Source organism: Gorilla gorilla, chromosome 8 (assembly GCF_029281585.2).
Source record: "Gorilla gorilla gorilla isolate KB3781 chromosome 8, NHGRI_mGorGor1-v2.1_pri, whole genome shotgun sequence".
In the NCBI taxonomy this organism is placed as follows: Eukaryota; Metazoa; Chordata; class Mammalia; order Primates; family Hominidae; genus Gorilla; species Gorilla gorilla.
In genome coordinates this window covers 62941838-62965110 of record NC_073232.2, presented here as the reverse complement: position 1 = coordinate 62965110, position 23273 = coordinate 62941838, and positions in this window count along the sequence as shown.

Below are 23273 nucleotides of genomic sequence, written 5' to 3'. Positions count from 1 at the left end.
AATATAGAAACCACTAGTCTTTAGTAATTAAGAAGTGATTTGCAAGAAATCAGAGAACACATATTGTGTGTCTCATTGGGCTTAGTGAACATATTGAGAATAAATTAGTGGACATCTGAGAAATATTTGGTAGACTAGTTGAAGTCTTTGCTCTCCTTCTTTCTCTTTCATCTCTTTATCAAACTCTAAGTACTTTCTACTATAGACTATATGCACTGTCCTCTATAGTTTTCAGCACTGGTACATGTAAATTTAAACTGAAGTCATTAAAAATACTTTTTAGTCCAGGGCCTTAAAACAGCTAATACAAAGGCCCGGTGTGGTGGCTCATGCCTGTAATCCCAGCACTTTGGGAGGCCGAGGCGGGCGGATCACGAGGTCAGGAGATCAAGACCATCCTGGCTAACACGGTGAAACCCTGTCTCTACTAAAAAAATACAAAAAAATTAGCCGGGCGTGGTGGTGGGCACCTGTAGTCCCAGCTACTCAGGAGGCTGAGGCAGGAGAATGGCATGAACCCGGGAGGTGGAGCTTGCAGTGAGCTGAGATCACGCCACTGCACTCCAGCCTGGGTGACAGAGCGAGACTCCATCTCAAAGAAAAAAGAAAAAAAAAATGGTTAATATTGCAGGAACCTTGTATTTCTTCACCATTGCCCTAGCCCCTGGAGCAGTGTGTAGCAGGACATTGCAGAAACATCATAAACTCATTCATTTTAACAAAAATTTAGTAAAGGCTTGCTATGTTCCAGGTACTGCTCTAGGCAATGGAGATAAAGCAATAAACAAAACAGATAAAATGTATGAATGAATGAATAGGTATATTACTAGAGTATTCAGTGGACAGGTTTGAGATAAACTCAATTCTTTCAGGGAATTTTCTTTTTTAATGTCTGAATTTTCACAACTACAAGCAAATGAATGCACATAAAGGTATTCAGAACTTGTAGGTCTGTGGCATCACCTGCTAAAAGGAATACAAGACCTGATAAAATAGAATCTAGATCCTAATATTGTTTCTAACAATATTGGTAGTGATGAGATATTAGACAAGGCATGGAATATGTCGTTGTAAGGAAAACAGCACCTGGAGGCAAATGGTTTCAAACACGGCACTTCAAATTTACTCATCCCCTCTGTTACTTAGTTTTCTTGGGAATATGATGTTAAGTAATAATCACTGTTTCATTAGATTGGACTGAAGATTAAATAAGGCCAAAAATGAAAATTGAGTGAAGTTTTAAAAAGCACGTAATGCTTTTTTTTTTTTTTTTTTTTGATACAGGGTCTCACTCTATTGCCCAGGCTGGAGTGCAGTGGCATGATCTTGGCTCACTGCAACCTCCTTCTCCCAAGTTCAAACGATTCTCCCACCTCAGCCTCCTGAGTAGCCAAGAGTACAGGTGCAGGCCACCACTCCTGGCTAATTTTTGTATTTTTAGTAGAGATAGGGTTTCACCACGTTGGCCAGGCTGGTCTCAAACTCCTGGCCTCAAGTGATCCACCTGCATCAGCCTCCCAAAGTGTAGGGATTACAGGCGTCAGCCACCACGCCCAGTCACACGCAATGCATTTTAATTAATAGCTATGGTTACATTAATTTTCCTTCTATTTCTCCTCAGCTTTGATTCCCTCATCTGTGAAACAATGAAGGTAGACTAGCATTTCTGCCACCTTTCTCACAGCCCACATTTTCAAAATATTCTAGGCCTATAAGCCTTGCTGATTATACTGGGATCCCTGACAAGGAACACTTACTGCATTTTAAATAAATATATATTCCAGAGAAACGTAATGACTTGTTGCAGTTTTCTTGGCTTTTATTTTCGGACCATAGAAATGATTCAGAACAATGATGTGATAATAGTCTGTGGTTTGCTACTCATAGCTCTGAGGTACATTTTTATCAATCTGCTGCTTTAGTGGATACCATGCTTTTGTTTTTGCTTTTGTTTTTCTCTAAGCATATGAAATGCTCAAGCCTGTTTTTCAGAAACCTTATTTATTTTTTTGAATGGATAGTTTCAGCTCATGGAATTTGTTAGCCCACTCCTCATTACATTGCTTCTGACTTTGAATGATGGAGGAAATAGCTTTGGGTGGGTAGCCAGCCAGTCTGACTAGGCCATTGGGCACAGGCTCCCTGGTCACTGGGATCACTAACGCCTAATGCTTCTCTAATTATAGACATGTCTCATTCCTGGCTATTTAACGGCCTCACCGCAGGGAGTGACTCCACATCCTGACTGGAAGCCTGCCTTCATTAGCTTAAACTGTACATCATAACCCTCTAGTTTTACAATAACCCAAGGGACCCTCCCTCCCAGGATGGTGGCACTGTGACAATGCTGGTATTTTAACATGGAGGCAGATGATAAGATTTATGACTTCCAGCTTTAAAATGAAAAAGGTAAAACTCTATATGATATTTTCAAAAGAAGTCATCTATGCCGATAATGGAGAAGATGCAGGGAGTTTGTTCTGCCCATTTTCTTCTTAAAAGTGTCCTTTCCTTCCTAAGTTAAGCAAGGCCTATAGTAAGACTCTCAGTGCTACTGAAGTTGAATAAGAATGGAGACTTTAAAAAACAAACGAGCCTGTAAAGAGACTTAATAACTGATTCAAGGTGTAATACATCTACAAGTGAAAGAATTATCACTTAACTTAAATTAGAACGTTGAGGTCTTTATTCATGCTTTGCTTTTCATAATACAATCATGGGTTGCTGCTTAAGGATGAGGATACATTCTGAGAAATGTGTTGTTAGGTGATGTTGTGCAAATGACATAGAGTATACTTACACAAACCTAGATGGTATAGCCTACTACACAGGTAGGCTATATGGTATAGCCTATTGCTTCTAGGCTAAAAACTGTATAGCATGTTACTATACTGAATGCCGCAGGCAATTGTAATACAATGCCTTGTATTTGTGTATTTAAATATAAATCAGAAAAGGTACAGTAAAATATGGTATTACGATCTTCCGGGACCACTGCTGTATGTGTAGTCTGTCATTGATTAAAATGCATTATGCAACTCATGACTATACTAATAATAATCCTTTACACCACCTTTTATGGAAAACCCTTCATGTACTAAGCCCTGTGCTAAGCACTATAGATATTTGTTATCTTCCTAGATATTCCCCCAAGCACTGCAAGGTAGGTTGTCTCCATTTATACAGAAAAAAACTAAGGTTCAGACAACTTTAGTAAGTGGCCGAAGTCACACAACCTATGACAAGTCTGAGATTTGAACTCTGCTTTACTTCATTCTCAACCCTATGCTCTTACTCCCATTCCATGCTGCTTCCTTGAGGCTTTGTTGCTGATGAGAACATAATGTCTAAGACATTTAAGAGGGCAGAGTTCTTGCCTCTGTGCTTTTGGTAATTTTGAGTCTTAAACTTCTATTACACTAATAATATAACTTTCATAACAATAATAACAGTAATTGCTGCCTACTGAACATTTATTATGGGTCATGTACATAATACTCTTAATCTTTAAAATAATTCCTATATTTTTATCTTCAGGTGAAGATCTTGGGTTAGAAAGGTTACATAGATGGCATGCTGTTACACCTAGGTAATGGAGCTCACTTTCATTAATTACATTGTCTCTCATAGTAGCTCTTAATCGAATGCATTATGTTGATATGTATTTTGTGTTGTCTTCCTGGTCATACAGTGAGATTCTTAAGAGCAGGGACCACAAATCTGTATAGTTTCCTTATTGCTTAAAACTGTGTCTGGTCCATAATAAGCATTCAATAGATAGCTGTGGAATGATGATCAGTTTTACTTATGTTTGAGTCAGTCATTAACTTGTTCAATTGAACAGATCTCACATAATGGAGAAAACTGTCAGAACGTCTAGAAGCTGACGCATGAGAAATGAATGCATGACTAAGTCATATATTATAAAATTATTGCTTTATACATTCTTCTAGTTACCATAAAACCTTTTTATTTAGCAGCTAAATCTTTCATTACTGGTTCACACTGACCACAGTGTTTTGAGAAATATTTAATACTGTAAATGGAAGTAGCAAACCAGAAAGAAATGATAATTTTATGACATATCAACAAAAAAGAAGAAAGACAATTCTCTATTCAAAACAGGGCACCTTTAAAGACTAATAGTTCTATGAAAAGAAGGAAGATATTTTCTGTGTATTTTCCTCACCTTACTTCTAAATAATTCGTACATTGTTATTTAACATGCTATAAGTGAATATTGAAGGAATAAATGAAAGAATAAAAAATTAGAGTTGCCTAATGGCATTTAATCTGACTAAAGTTAATTTTGGCTCACTCAGAATAATAACCTGTTCTGCAACTCTCAAAGCTAAAAAGGAAATTTAGGGACCCCCTAAAAGAAAAAAATATCCTCATTTAACTGATATTTAAATGAAATGTAGAGACTTTAATTTTGCACAGCTAATTAGACCTAGAATTAGAAATCAGTTTTGGAGGCTCATTGCTAGGCATCTTGTCCACAGCAAAATAAAACTATTTATTTTTTCATAGAATTCATAATTTTATTATATTTTCATACGTATATGTTTTAGTATTTCTTCAAAAATCTACAAAGCAATTATATACGGCCTCCAAGTCCTCATGCTGGTACAGGCCACCATTGTCTCTAGCTAGGATTACTGCAGGAGATCCTGACAGATCTCCCTGCTTCTGGTCTTGCCAGAGTGAGTCTTTTAAAATGTAATTGCGATTATGTTGGTTCTCTGCCTCTGAACCCTGTAATGATTCTCTTTTGTCTCAGAGTAGGAGCCAATGTCCTTTCAATGGTCTATGGGGCCCTACATGTCCCAGTGCCCATTCCTCCCTGGTTTCTTCTTCTTCTTCTCCTTCTCCCTCTCCTTCTCCTTCTTCTTCCTTCTATTTTTTTAGATAAAGTTTTGCTCTTGTTGCCCAGGCTGGAGTGCAATGGTGCGATCTTGGCTTACTGCAGTCTCCACCTCCCAGATTCAAGCGATTCTCCTGCCTCAGCCTCCCCAGTAACTGGGATTACAGGTGCCTGCCGCCACACCCAGCTAATTTTTACATTTTTAGTAGAGATGGAGTTTCACCACATTGGCCAGGCTGGTCTTGAACTCCTGCCCTCAAGTGATCCACCTGCCTTGGCTTCCCAAAGTGTAGGGATTACAGGCCACCATGCTGGCCTCTGGTCTCATCTTCTTCTCTTCCTCTAGCCCGTTTCAGATAATCTGTGCTGCCTGTTTCCTGTGACACCTATGTGTCTGGATGTTCTTGTCTGGTATAAAGACTCGGCTGTTGCTGTGCCCTCTAATTGGAACACTGAACTCCCATAAACTGCTTGCTAACTTATATATCATTCAAGTTTTTGCTCAGATTTTTACCACTTCAGTGAAGTCTACCATAAACACTTTTATTTAATATTGTAATCTGTCTCTCAACTTCTGTCCCCTACTGCCCTGCACTCTCAAATCCTCTTACACTTCTCTTTTAATTTTTTTCATATCACTGTCACCTTCTATCCTATCATTATTTTGTTTATTTATTTATTTATTTAGTAGTCATGTTGTCTCCACTGGAATGGAAGCCTCTCAACAGCAGAGATACCCCTTTTCTATATTTCCCACTGATGTATGCCAAACATCTAAAGTAGTACTTGACACATAGAAGGTACCTTGTATATTACTTAGATGACTAAGATAAAATATAGAATTTATATATTATTATTATTAAAAAAATTTTTTTGAGACAGAGTCTTGCTGTGTCGCCCAGACTGGAGCATAGTGGTGCCATCTCGGCTCACTGCAATCTCCGCCTGCTGGGTTCAAGTGATTTTTCCTGTCTTAGCCTCTAAGTAGCTGGGATTACAGGCACATGCCACCATGCCTCGCTAATTTTTGTATTTTTAGTAGAGACAGGGTTTCATCATGTTGGCCAGAATGGTCTCGAACTCCTGACCTCAAGTGCTCTGCCTGCCTTGGCCTCCCAAAGTGTTGGGATTACAGATGTGAGCCACCATGCCCAGATAATATATATATATTATATATATGTGTGTATAAAATGGTAATGGATATAAAATATCTAATTTACTCATTAATGTAATAATTTGAACAAATAAATTTGTCATATGGGAATAAATGCAGTATCTTTTTTAAAAAAATTAACTGGTATTCTAGTCAGAGACAGTATAACATTTGATCTTTTAAAATATAGCAATAGCAAATATTAATAGACATAAATATGTTTACTCAGTTCTTCATATTTGTTTTTTCCAAGAGTTTAAAAATTTTCTTATTCTTCTTGTTATTGATTTCTAGTTTATTCCATTGTAATTATATAACTCACTCTGTACAATTTCAATTCTTTTAAAAATGTTAAGGTTGGTTTTATGATCCAAGATGTGGTCTGTCTTGGTATATGTTTCATGGGTGCTTGAAAATCATGTCAATTCTATTGTTCTGTAAATGTCAATTAAATCCTATTGGTTGATGGTATGGTCCAGTTCTTCTATATTCTTGTGGATTTCTGTCTAGTTGTTCTATCAATTGTTTATTGATGAATGTTGAAGTCTACAAATATAATCGTGGAGTTGTCTATTTCCTCTTCAAGTTGTATCAGTTTTGCTTCATGTATATTATAGCTCTGATGTTTGGTGCATTTAGGGCTCTACATCTTCTTGGTAGATTGACCTTTCTATCGTTATGTAAGGTCCTTGTCTTTCTGGTAATTTCTTTACTTTGAAGTCTACATTATTAATCTAGTCCCTCCCAATATCTTTTGATTAATATTTGCATTGTGTATCTTTTTCCATCCTCTCTCTTTCAACTTGCTTATATCCTTATATTTGATGTGAATTTCCTGTAGACCACGCATAGTTGGATCATGTTTTTAAATCCATTCTGTTAACTTCTGTCTTTTTTTGTTTGTTTGTTTTTAGATGGAGTCTCGCTCTGTCGCCTAGACTGGAGGGCAGTGGTGTGATCTTGGCTCACTGCAACCTCTGCCTCCCGGGTTCAAGCAATTCTCCTGCCTCAGCCTCCTGAATAGCTGGGATTACAGGCACACACCACCACGCCCAGCTAATTTTTTTGTATTTTTAGGAGAGACCAGGTTTCACCATGTTGGTCAGGCTGGTCTTGAACTCCTGACCTTGTAATCTGCCCACCTTGGCCTCCCAAAGTGCTGGGATTACAGGTGTGAGCCACCACACCCGGAAACCTCCATCTTTTAATTGGTGTATTTAGACCATTTACACTTAATGGAAGGATAGATATGTTAGGCCTTAAATCTGCATTTTATTTTTTTCTTCTGTTTTATTTTTCATTTTTCTGTTTTGTTTTTGATGGCTTTCTGTAAGTTAATTAAATTGAACATTTTTTAGAATTTTATTTTGATTTATCTATAATGTCTTAGGTATGATATTGTATATACATATTTTATCACAGCCTATTGGTATCAACATTTTACCAACTCAAGTGAAATATGAAAATCTTACTTTTCTTTACCCTCTCCCACTCATAATTGTCTAAAATATTTCCTCTACATACATTGTGAACCACATTAAACAGCATTATAATTATTGCTTCAACTATTGAACAAAATTTAGAAACCTTAACAGAAAAGGAAATGTATTTTTACTTTTTCTGTTTTTTTTTTCTTCATGATGTTCTAATATCTATTTTTCTTCTGTTTGGAGAACTTCCTTTAACCATTCTTCTAGAATATGTTTGCTAGTGACAAATTGTCTTAGCTTTGCTTCAATGAAAATGTCTTGATTTCCTCTTAATTTGTAAGGGTGTTCTAACTGGATATAGATTTTAGGATTAATAGTTATTTTTTCTAGCACTTAAAAAATTCTATGCCACTTTCTTCTGGCCTCCATGGTTTGTGATGACAAATCTGTTATCATCCTAATTATCTTTCCTCCTAAAGAAAAGATCTCACTCTTCTCTCCCTGCTTTCAAAATATTTACTTTGTTGTTATTGTTCAGAAGTTTGACTATGATGGTGGCTTTGGTGTGATTTCTTCGAGTTTACCCTGTTAGTTTTTCACTCTGCTTCTTGAATTTGTTGGTTTATGGCTTTTGCCAAATTTGAGAATTACTAGCCATTATTTCTTTGAATATATTTTCAGCTCTTTTTTCTTTCTCTCTCCTTCTTGGACTTTGATGACAGTACTATTAGACCTTTCATTGTAGTCTCACAGGTCCCTGAGGTGGTATTCTTCTTGTTGTTTTGTTTTTGTTTTTGAGATGGAGTCTCGCTCTGTCACCCAGGCTGGAGTGCAGTGGTGCAATCTTGGCTCACTGTAACCTCCGCCTCCCAGGTTCAAGCGATTCTCCTGCCTCAGCCTCCTGAGTAGCTGGGACTGCAGGCGCTTGCCACCATGCCTGGCTAATTTTTTGTATTTTTAGTAGAGACGAGGTTTCACCGTGTCAGCCAGGATGGTCTCAATCTCCGAGTCTCGTAGTCCGCCTGCCTCGGCCTCTCAAAGTGCTGGGATTACAGATGTGAGCCACCGCACCCGGCCTTTCTTGTCGTTTTTTTATTTTGTCTCTGATCTTCAGATTTGGTAATTTCTATTGCTTCATTCTTAAGTTCCCTGATGAGTCTTTCTTCTGTCCTTTGTGTTCTATTGTTGAGGCCATCCATTGAATTTATTTTTAAAGTCTTCTTTATTATATTCTTCCATTTTAAAGTTTTTATTTGTGTTTTTAAATACCTTCTATTTTTCTTTATTTTGATTGCTGAAACTTTCTATTTCTTCATCAACATTTTCTCTTTTAAAAAATTTGTTTCAGTAATGTTTGTATTGCTCATTGAAATGTTTTATTATGGTTGCTTTAAAATCCCTGTTAGATAATTCTAATATTTATGCCACCTTGATGTTGCATCTGTTGATTGTCCTTTCTCATTCATGTTGAAATTGTCTTGTTTCTTGGTATACGGAGTGATTTTTCTATTGAAATCTAGACAATTAAGTTATTATAAGACTCAGTGTTTTTTTTCAATGTTCTGTTTCAGCAGGTTTCCTCTGATATCATTCTGGCAAGAGAAGGGTAGACATCGCCTTTCACTGCCGGTGGGGTGGAAATCCAAATTTCTCACTCAGCCTTCATTTGCAGGAGGGCCTCTTGGTTACTGCTGGATGGAGGTGGAACTTCTGGCATCCCAGTTAACCTCTGCTGATACCAGCCTGGCTAGGAGGGCCAGGGATGCCTTGTTACTACTTCTCAAGGGTCTTCCACTGACACCATGAGGTAGTATGGTCTTTATTACTGCTGAGTATAGTGAAAGTTCTGACTCTCTATTAGCTCTCCTATGACACCACTCTGGTAGTGGGACAGGGTGTTTCTACTGCAATGTAAGAACGAAAGTCCAGTTTTCTCATTTAACATCCTTGCATGTGTGGGCTTGTTCTTTCCCTATGGATGTAAAAGTCCTGGATATCTACTGAATCTTCTCTGACACCACTCTGGCGGGGAGGTTGGAGTATCTCATTGTGCCTAGAGAGGGTAAAAGCTACATTTACACTCAGTCTTGGTTGTTTGGAGTTGGGAGTAGGGCCCCTGTTTTTTTTTTTTGTGATGTTTGGTTGGAGAAGAGCAGTTACTAAAAGTTTCTGTCTTGCTAGACATCTCCTCTCCTAGACCTTTGGATCAAGGCATCCAGCTTCTCTTGGGGCACTTTTTCTTTTTACCAGTTTGTTTTCCAGGTGGCCATCTTTTCCAGTGCCCAGTCTGGAATATGTGAGATGACAAGAAAACTTTAAAAACTCAGTGTTGTATTCTTGCTTAGATTCTAAAACATTTAGCTAGTTGATCCTTTTTTCTCCATCTTGCAGAGTCTTCTTATGTTTGTTTTATATATAATGTCCAGGATTCTTACTTGTATTTACCAGGAAGAATAGAGGAAAAATACTTCAACTCTATCTTTCTTGATGCAAGAGTCTCTTAAAATTTATTTTGTAGTTCTTCAAACTTGATTTCTTAAATGATATCATGACTTTCAGTTGTTACATCATAATAAGAGATGTAAAGTTTATAGAAAATACCTTTGGAAAATTCTATTAACATCTGTCACATACTATAACAAGCGTATATTTTTAAAGAGTCATAAAAAACTAGAGAAGAAAATGCTACTAACTTTTCAGTAATACAAATACAAAGTATATTACAAATGCTTTTCTGGGATATATTTGTATATCATGAAAGAAGGACATTATGTTAACTTAGTTGTCAGTAAGATTGGAAAATCCTATAAATAAAAATACATTTAAATGTAAATGAAGGTCAGCTTATACACTTAATGAGTATTATTGATGAAAGTACACAATGATAATGGTAAAAGACAACCCAAAATTTCCTTTTAGATTAATGACTCTTACAGTATGCCAAATTAGTGATAAATAATAAGACAAGGTTTAAAAAAATTAATTTCAAAACATTTAAAAGTTATATTTTATGTTGCTATAATAATGGAGGTTAATACTCTTAGGGTGTTGCCAATTCTACTATAACAGTGGAGTTACCAGAATAATATTATGGAACATTGGGTAAGATCAGCAGAAATTTGTTGTTGTCATTGGTGTCACTGTTGTTGTAAAAAGTCCCCTAAATATTTTATTTTCTGAATTTTTAGCTGCAAGTCCATATTGGTAATGCAAGATTACTTTTTCTAGCATGTAAATAAAGATAAATAGCATTTAGTATATAGTATTGACAATGACTGATTTTTATTTTCCATTTCAGATGTTGGGTTTCAATGCAATTTATCTATTTTTTAAAAAGATTTTAGCCGGGCCTGGTGGCGTGCCCCTGTAGTCCCAGCTACTCGGGAGGCTGAGGCAGGAGAATGGCGTGAACCCAGGAGGCAGAGCTTGCAGTGAGCCAAGATTGCACCACTGCACACCAGCCTGGGTGACAGAGTGAGACGCCGTCTCAAAAAAAAAAAAAAAAAAAAAAAAAGATAAAAAATATCTAAGGCATGGAAGTTCATTAAGCTGTCAACTAATTTTTACCAATTTCTATTTAAACACAACAGTAATAACTAACAAATTTATATCAATGTATTCAGTTATGACTAGCGTTAATAACATATGTACTGGCAAAATAGGAAATAACTGAGTAGCCACGATCAGAGAGGTAGAGGGGTAATGTTCAGTTTCTAGAGTCAGGATAGTCTTGCTTCTAGTCTGTGTCTGTTACTCACTAGTTGTATGACCTTGGCAATTTACTTAAACCTCTTGCCTTAAATTCTTCATTAGTAAATTGGAATAATCATACATAATTGATACAAATCGATATCACTATTTCCAAATATCTCCTGAGGGGAAAAATGGAGAATGAATCCTGGAGCACTGAAGTGCCTGGTTTCAGGTGATCCCAGCCCCAGACGATGCACATTCTTCCTGGTGTTTAGTGGTCCAGTCTTTCTTCAGACTTCAGAGATAGACGAATTTGCCATTTTGGCTTCAGCAAGTCAAGTTGTATGGTTTTTTAGTCATATAAGGCTGTCTGATTTATACTGATTAATTATATTAGTGACAATATTTCTCTAGTCAGCCATTTTAAAACCTAAGATTGAAAAGTGGTCAATTTATAAGGATGGGAGAAATAAATATGTTGAGAGAGGTTACCCTGAAGAGGTGAACCCCCAAAACACTGTAATAGCAGAAAACAGTAAGGCAGTTTGATAAGCATTTTGCCAAAACATGATCTATTGAATATTGATTGGTAGGTTATGTAAGAGGTACATAGACATGGTCCTACTTTGCAAGGGGTTCATCATCTGAGTCCTAATTTAATCAGCTATTCCATCTTCTTCTTTCCCTTTCGCTCTTTTTTCTTCACTCTCTTTCTCAATCTTAATATCCTAATAATTGTTTTCAACATTCAAATCTCTGGCTTCAAATTATTTTACTTGAATTGGGTAGTACCTCAATAAGATTTCCTGGCAATAAATCAGAATTTTAAAAGCTTTAACAGTTTTCTAGCTGCTTCTGACCATAAGGTTTTTCATACATATTTTATCAAAATAACTCCTAAGTATGATTTTTTTCTTTCTAGCCCTATGGACTTCTAGTATTTTTGCTTCTATAAAACCTGCCCTTCCTTCATGATGTGATCTGAATACCAAATTGCTTCAAATTGTCTGTTCCAACTAGCCTGTCTAGAGCATAAAGTCATTGGATGTACCTTTAACTTAATGTCTGAAAGATGTCTTAATAAGTAGCTTTATTTTAAAACAAAAACCTAACAAAGAACAAGGTCATGTTCTTTGCAGCAACATGGATGGAGCTAGAGGTTATCCTAAGCGAACTAACGCAGGAACAGAAAACCAAATACTTATGTTCTCACTTATAATGGGAAGTAAACATTAAGTACATATGGACATAAAGAAGGAACAACAGACATCTGGCCCTACTTGAGGGTGGAGGCTAGGAGGAACGTGAGGATCAAAAAGATAGCTTTCGGGTACTATGCTTATTACCTGGGTGATGAAATAATTTGCACGCCAAACTCCCATGACATGCAATTTCCTGTATAGCAAACCTGCAAATGTACCCCTGAACCTAAAATAAAAGTTTAAAGAAACCTACGTAAAATACATTTAGTACTATAATAAAGCTTGAATATATTGCACATGGTGATGAGTGATAGAGATAATGGAAATTTCTCTTAACAAATTACTACATAAAACAAATAAAAAAAGAAGAAGAAAACGTATAAGAAATCCGTGTTAGGGAGCTGGAGATAAAACACAAGTTGGTAAATCTATAATCATCAGCATCAGTTTTGAGGATACCAAGAAGCGTGTATGGCCTATAATAATTGAAGACAGTTTACTTAAACATTTTAGTTCATATTGACATATAAGAGGTCTCCATTTTAATTAGCTCCTATGTCAGTAGTTCTCAAAGGATGTGCTGACTAGCACATCTGAATTCAAGAATCTGGGCTTTAAACAAGCATCCAGTAGATGGTTTTGTAAAATAAAGTTTTAGAATAACTTGCCTAAGCTATGTAAAAGTAACCTAGGGTCACTATCATATTTGAATCCAGATTATAGACATCTCTAATCCAGAAATTTTTACATTTAGCTCTTTGAAAGTTGTTCCTTATCCTAAGATTTGCAGTACTTGTACTGGAAGCCAGGTTGAAGAGAAATAATAATTAGGGGAAAATCAGGGTATTACATGTCTTAAATTGTCTATCCTCAGCTATGGCCAATTTCATCATTGTATTTCTTCTATTTCTTATCATACTCAGGATTCAAAAGTACAATAAAGATTACCTATTCATTTCTTGAGCAAAAAAAGTGTTGAATATGAACAACAAATTTACTATAAGGATGGTCACCAAAAATTATTTAAAAGAAAGAAAAATTAATAACTTAAATGTACATCTATGGAAGAATGGTCAAATATGATAAAGGCACAGGTATGGGACAATATTTAGCCAATATAAATCATGTTACATAACAGAATTTAATGTTCATTATATACTGATAAGCTAAAATAAAAGAAAATGAAAATGGGTAAAGTTTTCTCTTATATCTTAGTACAGGCAGAGATAGGATGGTCTTTTTTGGAACCTAATCAGACTCATCAATTTTTTTCCAAATATAAGCAACTTATTATCTACATATCTGGTTTATAAAGCATGCAAAACTATAGTCCCTGCACTTCAGACCTGTGTGAAGAGTCTGTTCAAGCAGAAGCAAAAAGAACAAAGCTGGAGGCATCATGCTACCTGACTTCAAACTATACTACAAGGCTACAGTAACCAAAACAGCATGGCATTGGTACAAAAACAGACACATAGACCAATGGAACAGAATAAAGACGTCAGAAATAAGACTGCACATCTACAACCATATGATAGTCAACAAACCTGACAAAAACAAGCAATGGGAAAAAGATTCCCTATTTAATAAATGGTGCTGGGAGAGCTGGCTAGCCATATGCAGAAAATTGAAACTTGACCCCTTCCTTATACCTTATACAAAATTTAAGTCAACCTGGATTAAAGACTGAAATGTAAAACCCCAAACTGTAAAAGCCCTGGAAGAAAACTGAAGCAAAACCATTCAGGACATAGGCACGGGCAAAGATTTAATGACAAAAACATCAAAAGCAACTGCAAAAAAAGCAAAAATTGACAAATGGGATTATTTAAAGAGATTCTGCACAGCAAAAGAAACCATCATCAGAGTGAACATACAACCTACCGAATGGGATAAAATTTATTACAATCTATACATTTCACAAAGGCCTAATATCTAGAATTTACAAGGAACTTAAACAAATTTACAAATAAAAAAATTACCCCATTAAAAAGGGGACAAAGGACATGAACAGACACTTGTCAAAAGAAGACATTTATGTGGCCAACAAACATATGAAAAAAAGCTTGACATCACTGATCATTAGAGAAATGCAAATCAAAACCACAATGAGATACATGAGATACCATCTCATGTCAGTCAGAATAGTGATTATTAATAAGTCAAAAAGCAACAGATGCTGGTGAGGCTGTGGAGAAATAGGAACACTTTTACACTGTGGGTGGGAATGTAAATTAGTTCAACCATTATGGAAGACAGTGTGGCAATTCCTCAAAGATCTAGAACCAGAAATACCCTTTGACTCAGCAATCCCATTACTGGGTATATACTCAAAGAAATATAAATCATTCTATTATAAAGATGCAAGTGTATGTTCATTGCAGCACTATTCACAATAGCAAAGACATAGAATCAACCCAAATGTCCATCAATGATAGACTGGATAAAGAAAATATGGTACATATACACCATGGAATACTATGCAGTCATAAAAAGGAGCAAGATTATGTCCTTTGCAGCGACATGGATGGAGCTGGAAGCCATTATCCTCACCAAACTAACACAGGAACAGAAAACCAAACACCACATCTTCTCACTTATAAGTGGGAGCTGAACAATGAGAACACATGGACACTGGGGCCTACCGGGAGGGTGAGGTGGAAAGAGGGAGAGCATCAGGAAAAATAGCGAGTGCATGCTGGGCTTAATACCTGGGTGACGTGTTCATAAATGCAGCAAACCACCATGGCACACATTTACCTATGTAACAAACCTGCAAATCCTGTACATGTATCCCGGAACTTAATTTTTTTTTTTTTTTTTTTTTTTTGGAAATGGAGTTTCGCTCTTGTTGCCCAGGCTAGAGTGCAATCACTGAATCTCAGCTCACCGCAACCTCCGCCTCCCAGGTTCAAGCGAATCTACTGCTTCAGCCTCCCAGGAGCTGGGATTACAGGCATGTGCCACCACACCCGGCTAATTTTGTATTTTTCATAGAGATGGGGTTTTTCCATGTTGGTCAGGCTGGTCTCAAACTCCCAACCTCAGATGATCCACCCGCCTAGGCCTCCCAAAGTGCTGGGATTACAGCCATGAGCTACCGCACCCAGCCAAATTAAAATTTGTAAAAAAGAGTTTCTGTTTCTGGCTCATATAAAGGGGAGGAGCTAGAGGAAACTATGAATGAGTAAACTATTTGAAAGTTATGTAGAGAATCCTCTCCAGTCAGTACTCCAAATGCCATTCTTCATTAATGTCACATCCACCATAAGGATATGCATATCTAATTAGACTATATTTCCTTTTATTGAGTTTTATTTTTTATTTTAATGATATCTTCTTTTAAATGAAACTATAGGAAATATTTATCACTTCATATTTAAATTATAAATTAAAATACTCTTGATAATAAGCTCTCCTCAGATATTCTGTATATATTCCTGGCCCCATATTTTTCTTCCATGTGTTTTCTTATCCTTTAAGACCTAAGTCAAAAACTTTGCCAATAAAATGTCAACCATTCTCTGCAGTCAAAATTAGTCTTGCCTCCTTCTGTGTGTTTAGGTTACTTTTCTGATTGCAATTATTACATACTATTTTGGCTGTGTACTGTTGTACAAATTTCACAAGAAATGTTAGTGCTTAAAGCACCAATTTATTATTATTTCTTCTGTTTCTGTGGTTGATCAGAATCAGGTGAACAATTCTTTCATGTGTTTGCAATCAAATAGTAGCTGGTTATAGAGTCACCTAAAGTCTTGATTGAATTGATAGGAAGGCTTTTTCACTAAAATCTGGGGTACTTTGGCTGAGAGAGCAGGAACAGATTAGGGCTGGCTGGGTACTTTGTTTTTCCCATGTGTTTGCTCCATGTAGCCTGCTTGGGCTTCCTCAGGGTAACTGGGCTTTTTATATGGAGTCTGGCTTCCTCCAGATCTAGTGTTCCAAGAAATATAGATGAAAGTGGTGAGGTTTTTCATGGCCTAGACTTAAGAGTTCCGGGAATTACTTTTGCCGTATTCTGTTGGCCAAGCAAGTCAAGCTAGCCCAGATTTAGGCAGAGGAGCATACACTCCATCTCAGTGTGAGGAGCAGCATGCATGTGCAGAGAGGGAAGGAACTGATGGTGGCCATTTTTGGAAACTACCTATCACATGTGAAACAGAAGAGGATTTCAATGCTGAAAGGAACCTGAAAGATCATCTTATACGTTTTCTCATTTTAATGGAGAAAAATCCAATTACTAAAAGTATGAATACTATTTCATAAATGCTATTCAAGTATGAATAGTATTCATATTTCTAGTATGTGAAATATTCATCTCTCCAGTATGTGCATGTTCTTCGCCTGTTTTAAAATTGTATTATTTGGTGTTGTTTTGCAGTTGAGTTGTAGGAACTCCTTGTGTATTTAGAGTACTAACTCCTTATCAGATAATGTTTTGCAAATATTTTTTCCCACTCCATAGGTTGGTCTGTGCTCTGTTGATTATTTCCTTGGCTGTGCAGAAATATTTTAGTTTGGTATAGTCCCACTTACCCATTTTCACTTTTGCTACTTGTGTTTTTATGTTATATCCATGAAATCATTGCAACTCAATAGCAAAACCAAATGAAACAAACAAAAACAATTAAAAACTGGGAAAAGGGCTTGAATTTACATTTGTTCAAAGAAGAGATACAAATGGCAACAGGTATATATAAATATTATCAATATCACTAATTATCAGAGAAATGCAAATTAAAACTGCAAGGAGATATCACTTCACATCTATTAGGATAGCTAACATAAAAAATACACATATATTAATTTAAATATATATTTAAAACAAGTGTTAGCAAGGATGTGGAAAAATTGGAACACATACACTGTTGGTAGGAATGTAAAATCGTGCAACTGCAATAAAAAATAGTATAGAGTTTCCTCAAAAAAGTAAAAATAGAACTACCATATGATTTGCCCATCCCATCTTTAGGTATATATTCAATAGAATTGAAATCCAGATCTGGAAGATATATATGTACTCCCATGCAACACTATTCGCAATAGCCAAGTTCCGGAAACAACCTAAATGTTCATTGACAGATGAATGGTGAAAGAAAATGTGATATGTACATATGATGGAATATTATTCAGACTTACAAAAAGAAGGAAGTACTGCCATATGCGACAATATGGATGAACCTGGAAGACGTTATGCTAAGTGAAACAGGCCAGTCACACAAATGCAGAGTAATTCCACTTATATGAAGTATCTAAAATAATTAGACACATAGAAATAGAGAGTAGAATGGTGATTGCCAGAGGGTAGGGGAAGGAGGGAAATGAGGAATTGCTGTTTAACAGGTATAAGGTTTTAGTTTGCAAGATAAATTCTAGTGATATGTTGTATAGTAATGTGCCATTAGTTAATAATACTGTATTGTGCACTTAAAAATCTGTTCAGAGGGTAAGTCTCATGTTAAGTGTTCTTACCACAATAAAAAATAATAAAATAAGAGCAAACATTTCTACATATAACGTGTATTAGTTCATTCTCACACTGCTATAAAGAAATACATGAGACTGGGTAATTTATAAAGAAAAGAGGTTTAAGTAGCCCTTGGTTCTACACAGGCTGTACAGGAAGTCTGCTTCTGGGGATGCCTGTGGGGATGCCTTGAGAAGTTTTTGCTCATGGTGGAAGGCAAAGGGGGAGCCAGCATCTTACATGGCAGGATCAGGAGGAACAGAGGGAACAAGGAGGTTCTACACACTTTTAAACAACCAGATCTTGTGAGAACTCTCTCTCTATTACGATGACAGTACCAAGGGGGATGGTGTTGAGAAACCATGAGAAGCCACCCCCATGATCAAATTACCTTCCATTAGGCCCCACCTCCAACATTGGGGATTATAATTGGATATGAGATCTGGGGGTGGGAACACAGATCCAAACCATATCAATACGTAACAGGAAAAATGAAAGAATAACAACTTTAAAAATAATAATAAAAAAATAGGCTAGATGTGATGGCTCACACCTGTAATCCCAGTACTTTGGGAGGCTGAGGCAGATGGATCACTTGAGCCTAGGATTTTGAGGCCAGCCTGGGCAACATAGTGATATTTCATCTCTACAAAAAGTAAAATAAAATAAAATAAACAAAGTTAGCTGGGCATGGTGGCACATGTCTGTGGTCCGTCCCAGCTACTTGGGAAGCTGAGGCGAGAGGATTGCTGGAGCCTGAGAGGTCAAGGCTGCAGTGATCTGTGATCATGCTACTGCACTCCAGCCTGGATGACAAATGAGACCCAGCCTCAATAATAATAATAATAATAAAATATTTAAGTAAAAATTTATTTAAGCATAAAAAGGCAAGATAAAATCATTTGCCCCAAATAAAATATATACATTTATCTCTCTTCCCTGCATGAACTACATGCTTGACAATGTGGTAGGATTGTTCTCAATAAGTGCAATAGTTTGTATACAACTTAGCAAAGGACCATGTATAAATTACACAAGCATTTCCTAAAATCAATAAAGTATATTACAGAAAATAAATTTAGCTGTCCTGTATCTCATTTTAGGGAGTAAGAAAAAAGGTGAGGTCTTGTATTTTGGCTGTACATCTTATAACATGTATATAGTTTTGACTTGATTAAACTATTGTTCTGTGTTGTGAAATCAACTTAGGTATAATTTTAAAAAATAGATTCCCAGAGTGTCGGGGAAAATGGCGGAATAGGAGACAGGACAAATTTGCAGCTCCCACTCAGACCAACAGAGCAGCGTGGAGATCACATCGAGAATTTTTGTTCCAAGAACTACCACAGGAACATACCAGGAAAGCTGAGAGAATCCACATACCCTTTGAAGGAGGTGGATGGCCGCAACAGGCTCCATGGGACAGCTGAGGAACCGTGCGTCAGCTTGCTTTCTCAGCCGGAAGACTGGTAGCCTGGGGTAAATTCTCAGCTCTGCACTGGCTGCCTGGAAATAAATTCAGTGCCGTTAGGGGGCACAGTGGGAGTGAGACCCGTCTTTCAGGCTGTGGGCTACATGGGAGCTGGGTAAGGCCTATGGCTACCAGCTTTCTCCCACTTCCCTGGCAACCTGTGTGGGGTACCAGAGGCAGCCATAATGCCCCTGGGAACATAACTCCATTGGCCTGGGAACTACACTCCCATCCTCCACAGAAGCTGCAGCAAGCCCTGCCCAAGGATAGTCTGAGCTCAGACACGCCTAAGCCTGCCCCCATTTGATGGTCTTTCTCTACCCACTCTGGTAGCCAAAGACAAAAGACATAATTTCTTGGAAGCACTATCCCCTGCAACCCCTTACCCCCACCCCCACCCCCCACCGCCTGATCTTCCCTCTACTACTGCAATTGATGCACTCTTGAAAGCACCGCCTTCAGACTGGAGGCTAACCAACACTAAACCGGTGCACTTAACAAATATAAAACTGAGAACTCTCGCAGAGTCCACTTCACTCCCCTACTACCACCGGAGTAGGTGCTGGTATCCACAGTTGAGAGAACTGAAGATGGTTCACATCACAAGACTCTTTGCAGACACTCACCAGTACCAGCCCAGAGCCGGGTAGCTCCGCTGGGTGGCTAGTTCCAGAAGAGAAATGACATCCACTGCAGTTCATCCGTCAGGAAGTCCCATCTTTATGGAAAGGGGAGAGCACTGCATCAAGGGAGCCCCCCACGGGACATAAAAAACTGAACAGCAGCCCTTGAGTTCCAGATCTTCCCTCTGACATAGTCTACCCAAATGAGAAGGAACCAGAAAAACAATTCTGATAACATGACAAAACAAGATTGTTTAAAACCCCTAAAAAATCACACTAGCTCACCAGCAATAGATCCAAACCAAGATGAAATTTCTGAATTGCCAGAAAAAGAATTCAGAAGGTCAACTATTGAGCCATTTGAGGAGGCACCAGAGAAAGGTAAAGTCCAAATTAAAGAAAAAAATAAAAGATAAAGGATATAAAAGGAAAAATCTCCAGTGAAGTAAATAGCATTTACTTCTATTCACAACTTCTGGAAATGAAGGACACACTTAGAGAATCACAAAATTCACTGGAAAGACTCTGCAATAAAATTGAACAAATAGAAGGAAGAACTTAACCCAATCTGACAAAGACAAAGAGAAAAGAATTTAAAAAAACAAAAAAAGCATCCAAGAAGTTTAGGATTATGTTAAATGATCAAACTTCAACAGTAATTGGTGTTCCCAAAGAAAAAGAGAAATCTAAAAGTTTGGAAAACATATTTGAAGGAATAGTTGACCAAGATGAGAATAAAATCAAGAACTCTACCCCTTTTACAGGAGCTGAAAAAAAATACTTAGGAATATACTTAACCAATGAGGTCAAAGACCTCTACAAAACTACAAAACACTGCTGAAAGAAATCATAGATGACACAAACAAATGGAAACACATCCCATGCTCATGGATGGGTAGAATCATTATGGTGAAAATGACCATACTGCCAAAAGCAATCTACAAATTCAATGCAATTCTCATCAAAATACCACCGTCATTCCTCACAGAACTTGTAAAAACAATCCTAAAATTCATATGGAACCAAAAAAGAGCCAGCATAGCCAAAGCAAGACTAAGCACAAAGAAAAAATCTGGAGGCACTACATTACCCTACTTCAAATTATACTATAAGGTCATAGTCAGCAAAACAGCATGGCACTGGTATAAAAACAAGCACATAGACCAATGGAACAGAATAGTGAATCCAGAAATAAACCCAAATACTTACAGCCAACTGATCTTTGACAAGGCAAACAAAAACATAAAGTGGGAAAAGGATACTTTTCAACAAATGGTGCTGGGATAATTGGCTAGCCTCATGTAGGAGAATGAAACTGGATCCTCATCTCTCACCTTATACAAAAATCAACTCAAGATGGATCAAGGACTTAAATCTAAGACCTGAAACCATAAAAATTCTGGAAGATAATATCGGAAAAACCTCTCTAGACATTGGCTTAGGCAAAGACTTCGTGACCAAGAACCCAAGAACAAATGCAACAAAACCAAAAATAAATAGATGGGACTTAACTAAACTAAAAAGTTTCTGCACAGTAATAGAAATAATCAGCAGAATAAACAGACAACACACAGAATGGAAGAAAATCTGCACAATCTATACATCTGACAAAGCACTAATATTCAGAATCTACAACAAACTCAAACAAATCGACAAGAAACAACAGTCCCCTCAAAAAAGTGGGCTTAGACATGAATAGACAGTTCTCAAAAGAAGATATACAAATGGTTAATGAACATATGAAAAAAATGCCCAACATCACTAATTATCAGGGAAATGCAAATCAAAACCACATCTGACACTACCTTACTCCTGCAAGAATGGCCATGATAAAAAAAAATTATAATAATAGATGTTGGAGTGGATGTGGTAAAAAGAGAACATTTTTATGCTGTTGGTTGGAATGTAAACTAGTCCAACCACTATGGAAGACAGTGAGAGATTTCTTAAAGAACTATAAGTAAATCTACGATTTGATCCAACAATCTCACTATGGGGTATTTACCCAGAGCAAAAGAAGTCATTATACGAAAAGGATACTTGCACATGCATGTTCGTAGCAGCACTATTTGTAATTGCAGAAATATGGAACCATCTGAAATAGCCATCAATCAACAAGTGGATAAAGAAAATTATATATATATAAATTATACATAATTATATTTATATTTTATATGTCTAAATCATATATAAATCTTATATAATTATATTTATATTTTATATGTATAAATCATATATATATATATACACACACACACACCATGGAATACTACTCAACCATAAAAACGAATAAAATAGTGGCATTTGCAGGAACCTGGATGGAATGGCAGACCATTATTCTAAGTGAAGTAACTCAGGAATGGAAAATCAAACATCATATGTTCTCACTCATAAACGGGAGCTAAGCTATGAGAACCCAAAGGCATAAGAATGACATAGTGTACTTTGGGGACTAGGGGAGAAGGGTAGGATGGAGGTGAGGGATAAAAGACTACACATTGAATATAGTGTACACTTCTCAGGTGATGTGTGCACCAAAATCTCAGAAATCACCACTAACAAACTTATTCAGGTAACCAAACACCACCTGTTCCCCAAAAACCTATTGAAATAAAAAAAATAGTTTCCCACTGTTGTTTTGTAGATTTGACTATGAAACAATGAATATATGTAATTACAAAATAACATTACATCAAAATGAATATTAAAAATTTCCTAAAAATAGCAAAATGAAGCAAAAAAATATAGCTCTGTATTGAGTTGTTGGATTAACCACATACACGTAAACAGGAATTCTTTCAGGTTACTTTAAAGCAGGGTAATTTGACAAGTTGTATACTTTAGTGAAATATATCTTTTTTTTGTTTTTTTTTTTTTTTGAGACGGAGTCTCGCTCTGTTGCCCAGGCTGGAGTGCAGTGGCACGATCTCCGCTCACTGCAAGCTCCACCTCCCGGGTTCACGCCATTCTCCTGCCTCAGCCTCCTGAGTAGCTGGGACTACAGGCGCCCACCACCATACCTGGCTAATTTTTTGTATTTTTAGTAGAGGTGGGGTTTCACCTCATTAGCCAGGATGGTCTCGATCTCCTGACCTCGTGATCCACCGGCCTCAGCCTCCCAAAGTGCTGGGATTACAGGCATGAGCCACCGCGCCTGGCCTGAAATATATCTTAAGATCAAATAACTGCAAACCAACTCTCCCCCAAAAACCTAAGAAATGTTTTCACTGGTTATATCATTAGTAATAATTTTGTATTGTTATTTTGAAACTGGTTTTCAGTGTAGCAAGACAAAACTATAAGTAATGCTATTATCATTACATTAGGAATTAAGATTTTCATAATAAAAAGGGATATAACCATA